Consider the following 15400-nt stretch of genomic DNA (forward strand, 5'->3'; position numbering starts at 1 on the left):
GACTTGGTTCAAGTCTTCAAATTCATGAAAGGCATCGACTGCATCAAACTAGAGGAGCTATTCCAGATCAGCAGTGACACATGCACCCGGGGACACAAATGAGAATTGGGCTTCAATGCATTCAAAACGGAAAACAGGAGACACTTCTTCACACAGCAAGTTGTCACAATCTCGAACAAACTCCCCAGCGATGTGGTTGAAGCCGACAATTTGGGAACATTTGCAAATAGCCTGGATAGGATCCTTGGATCACTTAGTTATTAATGGACACCAAACGAGCACAATGGGTCGAATGGCCTCCTGTCGTTTGTAAACTTTCTTATGTTCTTATGTTGTAAAATAATTTGACAGTACCAGATCAAGCAAAGAAGACTGAAATCAAGATTTGTGTTAGCTTGGAGTACTATAAAGTGGCGAGATGCAAAAATTGTCACCATCTATAAGAACAAGTGTGACTCGTCCATCTGCGGTAACAGCCGGGGGATATCCCTTCTGGTTGTTGCTGGCAAGATCCTGGCCAAGGTGAGGTTATGCATGCTGGTGAATAACATCACAGAGGGTCTGCTGCCAGAGTCACAGTGCGACTTCAGAAAGAACAAGAGTACAGTTGACATGATATTCATGACACGGCAACTCCAAGAGAAATGTCGTGAATAACATCAGGACCTGCTTGTGGCTTTTGTCGACCCTCTCCAAGGCCTTCGACACTGTGAACAAGGAACTACAATAGGGCATCCTATTCAAATTTGCTGTCCAGACAAATTTGTCAACATTCTTTGCTAGTTTGATGGTCAGATGATGGCTCAGGTGGCCTTAGGAGAACAGGAGTCTGTGCCCTTCAGAGTGCTAACTGGTGTTAGGCAGGGGTGTGCGTTAACATCTTCCTCCTATGCGTCACCCAGCTCCTCCACAAGGAGCTTGAGGACACCAGTGGGATTGCGGCAGATTTAGGTTTGATGGAAATCTCTTTAACATCAGGAGGCTCCAAACAGCCACTGAGGTTTTGACAGTGCAGGTCCTTGAGCTGCAGTATGCTGATGAAGATCTTCAGTCCATCCTGGTAGCAGCAGTGAGAGCCTATAGCAGGATGGGACTGTCTGTTAACACAACCAAAACAGAGGTGGTCTGACAATGGAGCTCCAGCCCTCTGCCCTATATGCCTATCTTCACCATTGAACACAAACCACTGGCAATAGTGCCATCTTTCAAATACCTTTATGATGACTGCAATATCGACCACAACATTCAAAACAGGATCAAGCAAGCCTCAGCTGCCTTCAGAAAGCTCAAATGCAAGGTCTTCCAAAACAAGGATCTCCACCCCCACGTTAAAACATCGGATATGATGGACTACCTAGAGAGAGAGAGAGAGAGAGAGAGAGAGAGAGAGAAAGATTGACTAACACTTGAGAATACAAATCACTGAATACAAGGAATGAAAATTGAACAGTGCCAGATCATGAAAAAAAAAAAAAAAAAAAAAACTTCAATCAAGATTTGTGTTGGAATTGGAATACTATACAGTCACTGCAAGGTAAGAATAGCAGCATTTAATTTGGCTCCACAAAAGGGAAATGATACCCTTCAATGCTTATTGTATACAAGTTAGAATACAGACAAGGGTTTGTATTCTGATATAGGCTAGCTTATTATTGAAAATTATACCTTTGAACTTGCTTCATATTGCTAAGCTTTGACATCATGTGGTTAAGTGTTGCAGCTAATGGCATTTACTTGCTTTAGGACTAAAGCAATTGTTAAATTTAAAGCTTTCTGGGCCTCCACTCAATTGTAACCTATTTTTGTACACTTTAATTTGTGTTAAAAGTTCTTAACACAATCTCAACTGGATTGAATTGCTAAACCAATCAATTACATCTTTTCAAAGCAATGACTACACCTGAAGGCAACTTTCTTACACTATTGTATTTGTTTAATTTTTTTATATATATATACACAAGTCTATTTTGCTTAATATTTATAGAATATATTTTAAAAATACAATTGTCAGTTTTCTTTGGAAAGAATAGACTACAGGAAATTCATCTTACCATGGTATTTGTCACAGGTGGTGGTGGCACTACAAATGAAACCAGTCAACCACGCCACCCCCAAGATTACCCGAGGCGGGGGGACCTCGACCACCCAATATTCCCCGCACAGGCATACACGTAATTACACACAGTGCAGGAGAACAACAGATGCAATGTACACTTTATTTATACAATAGACTAAAAGTACAAACTCAACCACGATGAACCTATAATGGGCAGGGCACAGGGGAACTGCTAAAAGTATAATTAGAACAACTAATCAAAATGCCTTTAATAACCAGGGCTACAAAATAGCCTAAAACTAATAAAATAAATAGCCTAACAGTCTGTGCCTATACTACAAAGAGCTCCTTCCGAAGTATAACTAACCATAAAATGAGAAAAGGAAGAGAGAAACCAAACACTAGTCCAAACTCTATTAAAAATATATATGGATCTAGGGTGCCGTCACAGGCGGTCTGTTATAGGGTGAAATAAAAAAAAATTCCCGATGTCCCGTTGTGTCGTTCTGGGAGATGTCCGTCTCATCTCTATTCCCTCAGAGGCCAAGCAGCGCTCAAGGCGTTGGTGGGAACGATATCCGATCGGGAAGGACAGCACTACAGGGCAAAATAAGATAAATACAGCGGGCCATAATTCCTACGACTACTCTTAGTCATCTCTTCTCTCTTTGCTGATGCTGGAACGAATTAGACTCGGACAGCGGGGAGCAGGGAGGGTTGCAACACAGACATCAGCACAATGAAGTTTTCCATTACACTCTCTGCAATAGTTACTCTCATCATGGTCTGTCTTTACTATTGCAAGCAATAACAAGCGATGCACTTATCTTCCCGACTCAGGCACGTCCCCCGGTCTCTCTCCAGGCTGGACGTGCACTGCTCAGTCTCCCAGCTCCCTGCACCCAGCTCCCTGCCCCCAGCTCCCTGCCCCCAGCTCCCTGCACCCAGCCGGCTCACCATCCTCCTCTCTCATCCACGTCTCAAACAGAAATTAAGCCCTCGTCTCTCTGCCCCCACACCCCTTTTTAAAGCACTCAGCGGGGGGGGACAATTAGTACTGGGGAGCAGGTGGAAACAGGTAATTGGCAGGAGAGTACAGGTGACACGCCTCATTGTCTAAGTGGATGTCCGTCGGTTTAAGAAGCTCACAAAAAACATGCTCCACACAATGACCAGTGAATATAGAGTGTAACGAAAATACTTCAATACAAAAGAAACCATAATACAAACCAATAAATCAATATAAAGAATAATTAGTGATAATCAAATAATCAGTGATAAACAAATTAAACCCACACAGTGGTAAATTATAGAAAATTAGCCTCTGTCACGTCTGTGACACTTACTTGGAATGCAATGCTCTTTTTTGTTAGTTTGAATTTTTTCTGTTGTTTTATGTTCCAATATGCATATACATTTACCTTTGTGATACAAATAAAATGCTTTACTGGTGGATACTGTGACTGATGTTCTAAAATGGTCTGGAATTTAATATTTATAGTCTCTGTTCATCCTCCTGGCAGAGACAGACTTAAACCAATCTACAAACAGTACCATACAGCCTAGTTTCCCAAAGGATTTTACATTTGTCAATTGCACTTGCTAGCTTTCTGGAAACCATGTGACTATTGTCATGTGATCAGTGGGAAGCCTCCCATGATTACTATACCTCAACTTCCTTTGAAGAAAGAACTGCAAGGCACTAAACAATAAATGCAGAAGGTAAAGGCAATAATGATTTTTTTTTTTTTTTTTTACTGGGGATCCATTTACTAGTTGTTTTTTTTTTTTTTTTTTCCTGTGGGAGAAACTCGGGAGATCATTTGCTCAGGTGCATGCTGTGATTGTAGATCAATAAATTGTCTCTGTTTGGCCAAGGGCACTTTTCAAATGGACTACCTGTGCCATTGCAGTATGCATTTTAAAAGGCAATTACATATACTTAAACTATAGATTATTGTATATACTGCTTACATATAGATACTTTCATCTCACATCCAAGAAAATGTCATGATTACATTAATGATACTATTTTATATAACCTCTCAGAGATGCCATTAGCTATTAATAATAATAATAATAATAATAATAATACATTGTTTTGTAATCCTCCAGATCTGCTCCCTCTTCATTTTTAAATATATTACTGTTTCTGATTCATAAGTGTTTTTGTATTGTAGGTAAGAAGTCAAGACAACTCACATGTAATCTTTGGATAAGCTGTCTGTCATTGCCTCTGTAAAAAACATCAAATCATTTATTTCAAGCTGCTGTGATGAAAGTGCTTCAGAAAGCCTGTGGAGCAGGTGTATGACTCAGTCAAAGGTAAAATGTTCACTTTTTGGAACTAGTAAAATACATCAACCTTTTCTTAATTTACAATAATTTAAACCCAGCTTGACCCATTCAGATTCATATCTTAGATTTCCAAATGTACCTGCTTTAGAGAGTTCACTTGACTTTATTTGTGTTATTTGCCACCATCACTTAAAAGGTTTGGTTTATTTAACAGCTTTCTTTGACACAAAAGGTTACATTTAGCAAACAGCATATGGTAATATGCTTCTTGTTACTAGTAAAAAGAAAATGTGAACCACAGCAGAGAAGAAATGTATAGCTTTGAACCTTTTGACTGTTCAAGCAGCAGATGAAGTCAAGTGCACTCTAAACAGATGCATAATTAGTCTTCAAAATTCAAAATAGTTTGCCAATTAAACACACATTCTAAATCATGAAAAACATTTCACAAGATTGTAGATTTGGGAACTGTGCTACAACTTTTAAAATAGAAACAGGCTTGTTGGTAAAGCTAAATGTCCATTTTGATTGGTGTGCAATATGGGACTGTTATGAATGAATGCTGTGTGTATGTTCAAATCTTATTTATTAAGACGGAGGGAATCTTATTGTAAGCTACATTATTAACATTCATCCTGCAACTAATCCTTAGTTTAAAATATCAAACAAGTAAAAAAAAGCATCTTCAAATGTTAATAAGCAAATCTTAAACTAAGATAATACATCTAAAATGGACATTTGGGAAGGAACTGGGAAACTGAGGTGAGAAGAATTATTCTTAGGAAATTAGGCATTAAAATATAAAATAAAGGTCTGTGACCAAATAGGTCGTGAAATAAATAAAAGGGCATCTCACAATCTGTCAGAAAATCAGCACCAAACCATTATCTTTGTATCCCAGGAAGCCAAGCGTACTTAATTAGTATTGTTGTGAGTCACACGTTTTCACACTTGTCAGTATGCACATTGTGACATTTTATCTATTTATCTAACTATAGAACGATGCAAATGTATTCAGACCCATGATGAACTGCAGGTATTCACAATTTTCTTCAAAAGTAAAGACATTATATAACTATCAATATTGTGAGCATTAATATATATCAAAATAACTACATTTATTTACAACTTATTCAGACATCAATCAGTATTTTTGTTAATCCACTTTGGATTTGAAAACATGGAGGAGGAAATTCCTGTAGCCTTTTAATAGGTATAAATGTATTTTATTTTGCTATCGATTCAAAAGGCAGGGAATACATTAACGTTTAGTTACACTTCATCAAGGGTCCAATAAATATGGATATAGAGGTATTTGCACAAGTATAGTCATCAGATTAAGGTGAGAAATCCTTTATTGGATTGCTATTGATGAAATTTGTAGGCAATCTTTGTTCTTATCTCTGCTCTCTATTGATTTCACTCAGAAATGTTATGATTTAAAATACTGCATATTCCTCAGTTATGATATGTGACACATTCTGAAGAGATCTAAAACCGCATCCTTAAGCAAGATAAGTGTACCTTCTGAATGATAAATGTATAATATCAAGGATGTTTTCTGAGTGTAGTCTTTCAATGTCATTTTCATTTCTTGAGTTAAAAATCTTCTCGATTTTTATAATTGTAGAGAAAAAACATATAATACATCCCTATACACTTAAAGTAATCCGAATTTAAATGCAATGTAAATTAGATGTAATAAAAGATTTTATGACTAGCTAATTTACTTCAGAACATTAGATAAAACAACTATATATACACACAACTTTAATGACTTTTTATTTTTATACTGTTTCAATTAACCTGTCTTTCACCGGCGGTGTAGAATATTAATACTATTTTGGTACTGTAATATCTTATGCTATTATAATATATATATTAACAAAATTCGCAAATGAAACTGAGATCGCTGACTTCTGATAAGGCTGATTGGGAAAGCTATTATTGACTTCTGACCACTACTGATCAACAAGTGTGCGATAATACAAGGTTTGCTGGATGAAAAATAATTTGCTTGGATACTCTTTTGGGGCCCTTTGTTCATTTTGACTTTGAATTGGAAGGTGATTTTGTAACTTGGGAGAATGCATTTTTGTGTGATGTTGTTTTTATTTCAAAGAAAGATCCTCAAGGAGTTCTTCTTTGAAAAGCATTGTTTTAATTATGTTTTATGTATTGACTGGTTGCCAATAATAAACTGGAAAGAGGATTTATAGTAGCACTCTTCATAATCTCCACTACAGGAAATTGCTCATCCTAATCTGATGCTGCGATATCAGAGAACACTGAGCAGTAGGCAGATGCCCTAGCAGATGCCAACTGTCATTACCCCAAAGGGAAAACAATTCTGGATAATGTGCACATAAACCCAGAAAATAACCACAGGCAAAAAAAGTAATTAAATACATTAAAATGTGCCTCTATTTTTTAAAATAACCTCCTTTAGTATTTTACAAAAGCAAGACATCAAAATAGACTATTAAAATGAAGAGTGACTAAGAATATGGGTGAAGGGGATATTCAGTAGTATAAGAAAAAGCTTTTGACAATCATCATCTACATCATTGCAAAATAATGTATTATATAACTAATGGATAACAATGATGCTATTTTCTGCCTGTTCAATGAAAGTCACAGAATGTTTATGCTCTACTCTACTATGTAGGCTTTCGAAAGGCAAGCCAAGATAAAATCTGGACAGATTCCTTGATAATTTTTCATGATAAATGGCTAACTTTTCCTTGACTGAAAACATTGGAATTTTCTCTTTTTCTTTTAAGTTATAGTTTAATTTGTGTCCCTGCTAAAATAAACTAGCATGTTGGCACAGTTATATCTTTGGGCATCTTAGATTGTTTTTTCTAGGGGTAAGGAAACCCTTGCTGTTTCAAAGCCAACTGGCATTTGGTAATACCATGTGAAGATTTAATATGTATATATAACTGAAGCCAAAAGTATTGGAACACTTCATTTGATGCAAAGTTTAACATTAGTTTGTTAAACTGGATAAATATTGATTATAACTATTAACTAACAATTAACACAGAAAATAATCCAGAAAACTGCAGTAAAAACCTTTAACAAGACCAAAACCTTGATTAAATTAGTACATGATCCATCTGCCAATTGCAAATAACAAGCAAATTACTAGATGGCAGGTTTCCACTGAGAAAAAGAGAAACAGCCTCTGGGAAACAATAAGCCACAATCAGGAACTGGGTTTTAACTTTGCAATCAGTGAAGATGGCCATCTATTTCTCTCCACACAAAGGGGTTATCATGGGCAGAAGAGCATTAAACTTGGAACACTGAGGACTGTGCTTTAATCCTATTAAAGCAATTATGAGGTAATTAAACAAGCCTTGTAGATAAGGATTACAATGACATAGTTTTCCCATACATTTTTCTAGACGACCGTTATATCACAAAATAGTTTGTACTGTCCACATTATATGTTGTAGTAATGATAGCTGTCATTGCTAGGAGATTTGGGGAGGAATTGCATACTACTGTTATTGTCCCAGCAGTCATATTTAGCAGTCAAACAATTATTCTCTTGTTAATCGATTAGTTGTGATTATTGTGAAATGTTTTGAATTGATAATCACACACCTTATGCGGTTCTGTTTTCACAAGATGATCACATCCCAAGAAATTAATCATTTGATAGTACTTTAGGATATACTTTATCAGTTGTCCACCAAGACCTCAAAATGAAATGAAAACTTTAAGAAAAGGAAAATAAGTACAAGGGGTTTTCTAATGCTGGAATAAGAAAAAGATCATTGGAATTGGCACCACTGCCTTAAAGAGTCTCAACAGTAAATGTGTATGAAGGTATTTAACCTTGTTTTTACTTTCAATAAAAGGAGTATCCCTAAACTGTCTGATTCCTTTTCAAATTATTACAAATCACACAACATTTCCAGCGGTTCCTGTTTGTTTTGGCTTTGGATGTACTTTTTTATTACTGGACATTTGTTGTGATTGTAGAACCTTTTAAAATACTTGCCTTTATTAAGTGCAGATAGAGAATTATTTCTTCTCCTGGCTTCTAAGACCATCACCTGAGACACAAATCTATCCCATCTCATCTCTTCCAGACTTCTACTCCACCGCTGCTTCTTTAATTTATTTTCTTCTCTCTTCAACATCTCTCTGTTCTCTTGCTGTTTCCCTCCTGATTTCAAAAAGGCCCTCATTACCCTAGTTCTTAAGAAACCTTCTTTTGACCCCTTCTCGCCCTAGAACTATTGCTCTATCTCTTTACTCCTGCCTTTATAAAACCCTTGAGTGAGCGGTTTACTGCCAGCTCTCTATCGTATTCAGTTAGTATCCTTTGAACATAAACTCCACAGAAAGTGCTTTTCTCTTTTCTACTGATTTTTCAATCCCGACTGTTTTGTGCTGTCTCACTTTTGTCTGACCCAAATCTTCTTGAGTTTTAAGGTGCCTTTGACATATTTCAGAACTACATTATTTTCTTCTCTCTCTCTAATTGGAGAATTTCAGGTCTGTCTCTTATGTAGTTCTCTTCCTGAGTCTCTAACCAATCCTAAGTTTGATGTTTCAAATTCTCTTTCTTGCTCTATAGCTGTCTTTGCTATGTCTGATGCTAGGAACCCCATTTTATCTTTTTTTTCTTCCCTATGCACCTTTACCCACTCTCTGCATTCTCTTTATCACCTTTGCTCACTTTTACATGGCCATATTTTTTCAGTAAATTATCTGATGTTCATCATGTGTATCTGCAGAGGTACAGCAACATCTGTGTGTCTGCTTGCTCTTTATAAAGCACTCATACATTTCAGAATGACATTGAAAATGTGGATCAATAGGATTGTCTTTTATTTCTGTTGGGAAGGTGAATGAATAATGCTCAAAGTAATTAAAACAAAACATACTGAGTGGAACATTGTCAGAAAATAAATGTCAGTATTTGTTCAGCATTATATTGTCTCACTTGTCTGAAGCTTGAGAAAAATGTTTTAATTAATCATCTCACTGCAAGCATACAGCTTAATTTAGGAACAATGTCATTCTTTGGGAAAGGAAACTTGAAAGGAAACACATAATTTTCTCTTTTTATTATGCATATATACATATACCAATAGATACCCTAGTGGTCAAGGTTTTGGGGTCATGTGAACAGCTTGCAATCCTACAAAGGAAGAATATTACAAATAACACAAAATATTTAACACTGCAGAATACTTCAGAACTGAGGCAAGAGATATCTGTGGAAGTGTGAACAAGTGTATGGGGAGTTATTGTGGTTCCAATTATATAGAATATAAAATATAAAAACTGTGTATCTCTAATTACAATATAGAATATATTGGGAGAGACATTTATAGTTTAAGTAGGAAGGTTTGAGGAATCCCAACTCACCACAGAGTTGCCATACATATATAACAGTAAACAAACAGACCACACCGAGAAGAAAAAAGCATACAGAACAACATGGGACAATTACAAATAAACCTAACAATGTTATAAATATTCTCTGTAACACACCCTCCCAAACCCATGAGCCCACAATTTACACACTGGGCAGTCTTGCCTACCATATTGTTGTATGAATTTATGATATTATGCATGAAGATTATTATTACATGACTTAATATAGAACACCCTCCCAGCTCCAGAGAGATACATTGCTTTAAAAAATATCAGTGTGGATGTTTCTACTGAGCCGTTTTCCTTGGCTATATTTAAATATTAAGTGCTCCATTTATTATGATGCCTCATGGTGCCTAGTAGCTCTTAATTCCCTGCACTACATTGTACAGTTTTTATCTCATTTAAATTTATTATTGGGTAATTAATACAAGTAGATGATTAAAGGCATGACAGAGGTACAGTTTAGGCCTGGAAGCCATTTAAACACTAACGAAGAGATCTTCCTTTATGGTAATAAACCTTCATGTCTGCGTAATGGAAACAGTAGTATTTGCAAATGCCACTAGCAACAGGCTAATTACTGAAGTTCTCTGTCATAATGCAATATGTCAAAACCTTTTTCATGTTATCTATCAGTTGCAGAAATGTATTGGTTTGTATCAAAATGTCTATTATGTAATTTGATTTGTTCCTTGTTACGCTACTTATTTCATAAAGGAAGGGTTACATGTACTGTGGGAAACATCTTATTTTTATTTTTATGTTATGTATCCCTTTAGGTACAACCCTTTAGTCATATACAGTATATAATTGTATTTTGCATAGTTTTTTTTTTTAATTTTATGCATTCTTTAATGGTATACCTAAGGTCTGTAGAGGATTTTTGAATGTTTTCTTGATACAATACACCAGTAAAATGATCACAGAAATACACTGGGAACTACTATGCAGTTACTGAAATGTAAAACTACTTCTGGGTATCAGCTAAAGATGATAAGAATATATTATATTAGGGGGGTTAAAATACAATCTACTGCTTTTGGTAAACTGAAATATATATTTTTTAAATGTGTTAATGTGTCATTAAAACTGAGCTAAAAAAATAAAATGTGTGTGTTTTCAAAATGGTGTTGATTGTTCTGGTTTTCAAGGTTCTGACAAATGGAAAAGAAATATTCAGAATAATGCAGAATATAACTTTCCAAAAGATCCTTAAAATGGTATATAAAAATGGTATATATATATATATATATATATATATATATATATAGAATGTACTTACCACCTACACATTACAATATGTTCATTTACTGTAAAATGTACACATTACAGAAACTTAAGCACAGTCGAACAGTTTTCCCCTTTTTATACTAAGAATACGTTAGATAATATACTATTCGGTCAATCAAATAGGATTCTAAGCAAATAAGTGTATGGAACCGTGCCATTAATTTAATGGCTGAGTGTGATATTGTACATATCCAAATAACAGGTTTGGTTTCGTGTGTGTTGGGGTAGGTGGCTGGAGGATCAGCAAATATTACAGAGGAAAAATAATATATATATATATATATATATATATATATATATAACAAAACAGGCTGATGCTGGGATATCCCCACAGGAGTCTGATTGACTGGTTCACCAACCAGTGTCTGCTATGCAACAGCATGCTGGCCAATCAGAGCTCCATGGAAGCCAGCACTACAGACCTATAACTTATTACACCTAATCACCTTGTTACAATAATGAATGCAGTTTGAAAGAACCACTTCCTTTGTGTTTGCATATGGTTAGTACTGTCTATGCCTGACACTGATGTTTCTAAAAAGCTCTACTCATGGTGTGAGCTCTGTAAAGCTGTTGCTGCAAAATCCTGCATTGCATTGAGTTCTCAATAGGGTTCAGATCCAGATATCTTGCTGATCAGACCATTCTCTCAGTTGCTCCCCCCCCTGTCCCCCCAATATATTTCAGTAAGGAAAAACCAATGTCCTTCCCCTACATTTATTTACAAACTGTTACTTTTTAATTTTTTCAGCAAGCATTCACATATGTATCACATTGATAGGCTATAGATCCAACTAGGAATAAAAATAAACACACCCCAGCCTCATGTACTGTAGATCACATGCTACAAGGTAATAGTTTTACCAGACAGACAGAAAGGATTAATTTAGAACTGGTTTTAATGTATTTGACCTTCGACATTATGGTAACATTTGAGTATTTTATTATGAGACGTACATACATTAATGAGATTTTAAATATTTTTCTACATCATATCTGTACAGATTTTATCAAACTATAGAACCAGCAGTGAATTTACTGAAGCTGATGGTTGCAAAAAAACAAACAAAAAAAACATACATAATTAGTGTAGGCCATTATGATTTTAAATAAATAAATACATAAAATCAATAGTTCTGGTACAGTCAAGGATATAACCAGCTACCATCCACTATCCCTGTCTACAGTTGTGTAGAAAAATATATTTCAAGATTTTTAAATCTATGTATATATTTTGTAAAGGAACCTTTAATTACAAATTATATGGTACAATCCTAAATTCTAACTTAGTGTTTTCAATAAAATAAATAAGTCGCTTAAACATTTGCCAACATTTTAAAGACCCTGTGACAGAGAGGGGGTTAATTATCCATCCCTGCCTGCTCAATGGACTGCAGGTCCATTGATCAATCAACCCCAGTCACCAGGAGGTATAACTCATGATTTAATATATGAATACTATAGGATTTAAACATCAATACATCATGTAACATCATGATGTTAACCCTGACCCTAAAACCTAACCTTAACCCTTTTATACATGTGATTAACACAATACCTTAGATGAAGTGCATGACATATTCATGTGTTTATCCTGTGGTATTCATATATTAATTCATGAGGAATCACAACACCTTATTATAAAGTGTGACCATTATGTTTGCTTTCTGTTCATGCAGAGTGACCAACAATAAGGAGGAGAAAAAGCACAAGACAAGATCAGAAAATAATTAGCCATTATGCAGGACAGTAGTAATGTATTGGACAGTAGGCATAAATTCACTGCATTTTTTGAGTGCATTTAAAAACTTTGTTGTTGATAGCTTCTCAGTTGCAATTCACTTGCATTATTTCCTCACTGCATGCAAAACATCAGTCAGGTTTCTTTCCTGGACACAGTACCAACAAGACACCTCTGATCAAAGCTTTAAATGACTTGCTTTTATCCTGACACAGATTGTGTTACTGTCCTTGTTCTTTTAGACCTAAGTGCAGCCTTTCACACTACTGACCTTTCAATCTTGATGGACCACTTTGAAACCCTAGTAAGTTCATCTAGTCAGGTTCTCTCTTTGTTCAGATCTTATATAACAAAGAGATTTGATTACCTGCACATTTATGATAACTCCTCAGATCATTTGGAAGTAACATTTGTCATGCCATAGGACTCTGTTCTTGGACCTATGCTTTTATCACTGTAAAGTGCACTGTGGCAATTCTTTATAAATGAAGATTGATTGATTGATTGATTGACTGAGATCACAGCCACTTACACAAAAACATTTGATACCCACTTGATACTTTAAGTTAGTCAATTCTTCATCAGCAAATTATTTATTTATTAAACGTCTTTTTGTTTTTCTTTCTCTAAGCACTTGGAGTATTTTTTGTAAACTACATAGATTGTTCTCATAGATTGTAATCACACTGATTTAACTCAGTTAAACGTTTGATGAGGGAATCTATCAACATCTATTACAACCCAAAGTGCTGTCATTGGGGTGGAGTGTACTTAAAAGCTAGCTTCCTAGCATTTGTGAGCATGCTTTGTAAAAGCATGCATCTGTCAGCCCTGTTTAGATCACTTCAGCAGCAGAAAAAAGTATTTGCTGCTTTCACTTCATAAATACAATTATAAGCCTGCCATAACCAACCTGCACAAAGGAAGACACGACAGTTCATAAATAATCCATTTGACAGAGAACAGGCATGTGTATAGAGGCACAATAATTATTCTAAGATGAAACAATGTTTTTTATGCTGGTTTTGTTTTATTGGTGACAAAAGGCACTTGTCCATCCCTGTAGGAACTTGATGAAGATGTAGACCAAATAAAAATCTTGACCTTGCCGTGAATCGCAAATTACAAACCTATTAAGTAATTTGCATTTGTGTGTAAAGAAAGGATATAGCTGATTACATAGTCAGTTTTAGTATTTCCTTTACTGTTGTTGCCAGAATACTATACATAACCAAAATATACTAAGATGTTTCCTTAAAGCACTGACAGCAGTGCATGGTAAAACTACACTTTGCAGCTGTGACCTTAAACTCAAAATGTTTCTTTGTATGTTTGTTTGTTTTACATGTTAGAAATGTTTAAATGTTTAAATGCTAATGTTTCTGCATACTCTCATATGCATAACACTATCTTCACTTATAATTTGAACTTAAACTGCAGTATTATGTTGAAATAAAGTTGAATACAAATTGAATACAAAGGTCACTAAATTCTTTGGCCTAGAAAAAATGAAGGTCATCATATAAGCCTGCAGCCAATGATGCTAAATAATCAGATTGGCTTTCTGCAGTAGCACAACAACATACACTGCCCTTTGCATGACCTTGTCAATAGTCATATAACATTATATCATTACTCTATATTGTTATTAATAAATAAATCAAATATAATATTAATAAAACGTACCCAAGATCTTTCCAAAATAATTCAATTCCTGAAAGATTTCAGTGTATTCAAGAGCTGATATTGTTTTTCATTATTTTCATTAAATGGTGTCCTGCTGGTGTAGATCATGATTTTCAGTGTCAGTTGAGCCATGAATCAGGAATAGTGCTCGTTTGGGTTTCTGACCTTTGATGGTGAACTGCAACCTCACATTCAGGGGTTAAGAAGGGAGAATCATATGAGATACATTTATTTTATTGCACCCTGGGGAGCTCTACTGAATAGCTGACTAAGCACCCTTCGAAGCAAAGTTGATATCACTTTGGTTGAGCCCTGTCCTTCATCGTTCAGTAGCTATGCAATTTCAACTTTTTACTTGATTAATTTTCAGTAAGAAAGAAGATCTGAGAATGCTCATATTCTATTGTAACACGTGATTCGCATGAATGAGGTAAAGTTGGTAAAGCCTGACTGGAAAAAGCAGCTGGAGACACCTGCCTGGAACTTATTTTCCAGAAAACTCTTTTTATACTAGAGCATTGTGTTGCCTTTAATTAGTACTTAGCTTTTCACAACTTAGCTATGGATTTTATTAAGCAGTCTGATACTATTTATATATATTTACATTTGTATATTTTATATCTATGGGCAAACCCCCATACCCTGCTAAAGCTTGAAATTAGACTAAACTTTAGAAAATAGAAACATAATAGTAAATCTGACAAAAAAATAAAATAAATAACAATTACAACTGTTAACATCAGTTGCTCTAACGATTTTCTGCCACTATCATGACCCCTGTAAAGGTAATACACAATCTGTGCAATTCTCACATCCAAAGTGCTCAATACTTTGGACTATGCTCATGCCACTAAAATCTTTCTAAATTTACAATTTAACAGGTTCAGACCAATCCTACCAGATCATATGAACATAAGAAAGGT

Source organism: Amia ocellicauda, chromosome 13, assembly GCF_036373705.1.
Source record: "Amia ocellicauda isolate fAmiCal2 chromosome 13, fAmiCal2.hap1, whole genome shotgun sequence".
Taxonomy (NCBI): Eukaryota; Metazoa; Chordata; class Actinopteri; order Amiiformes; family Amiidae; genus Amia; species Amia ocellicauda.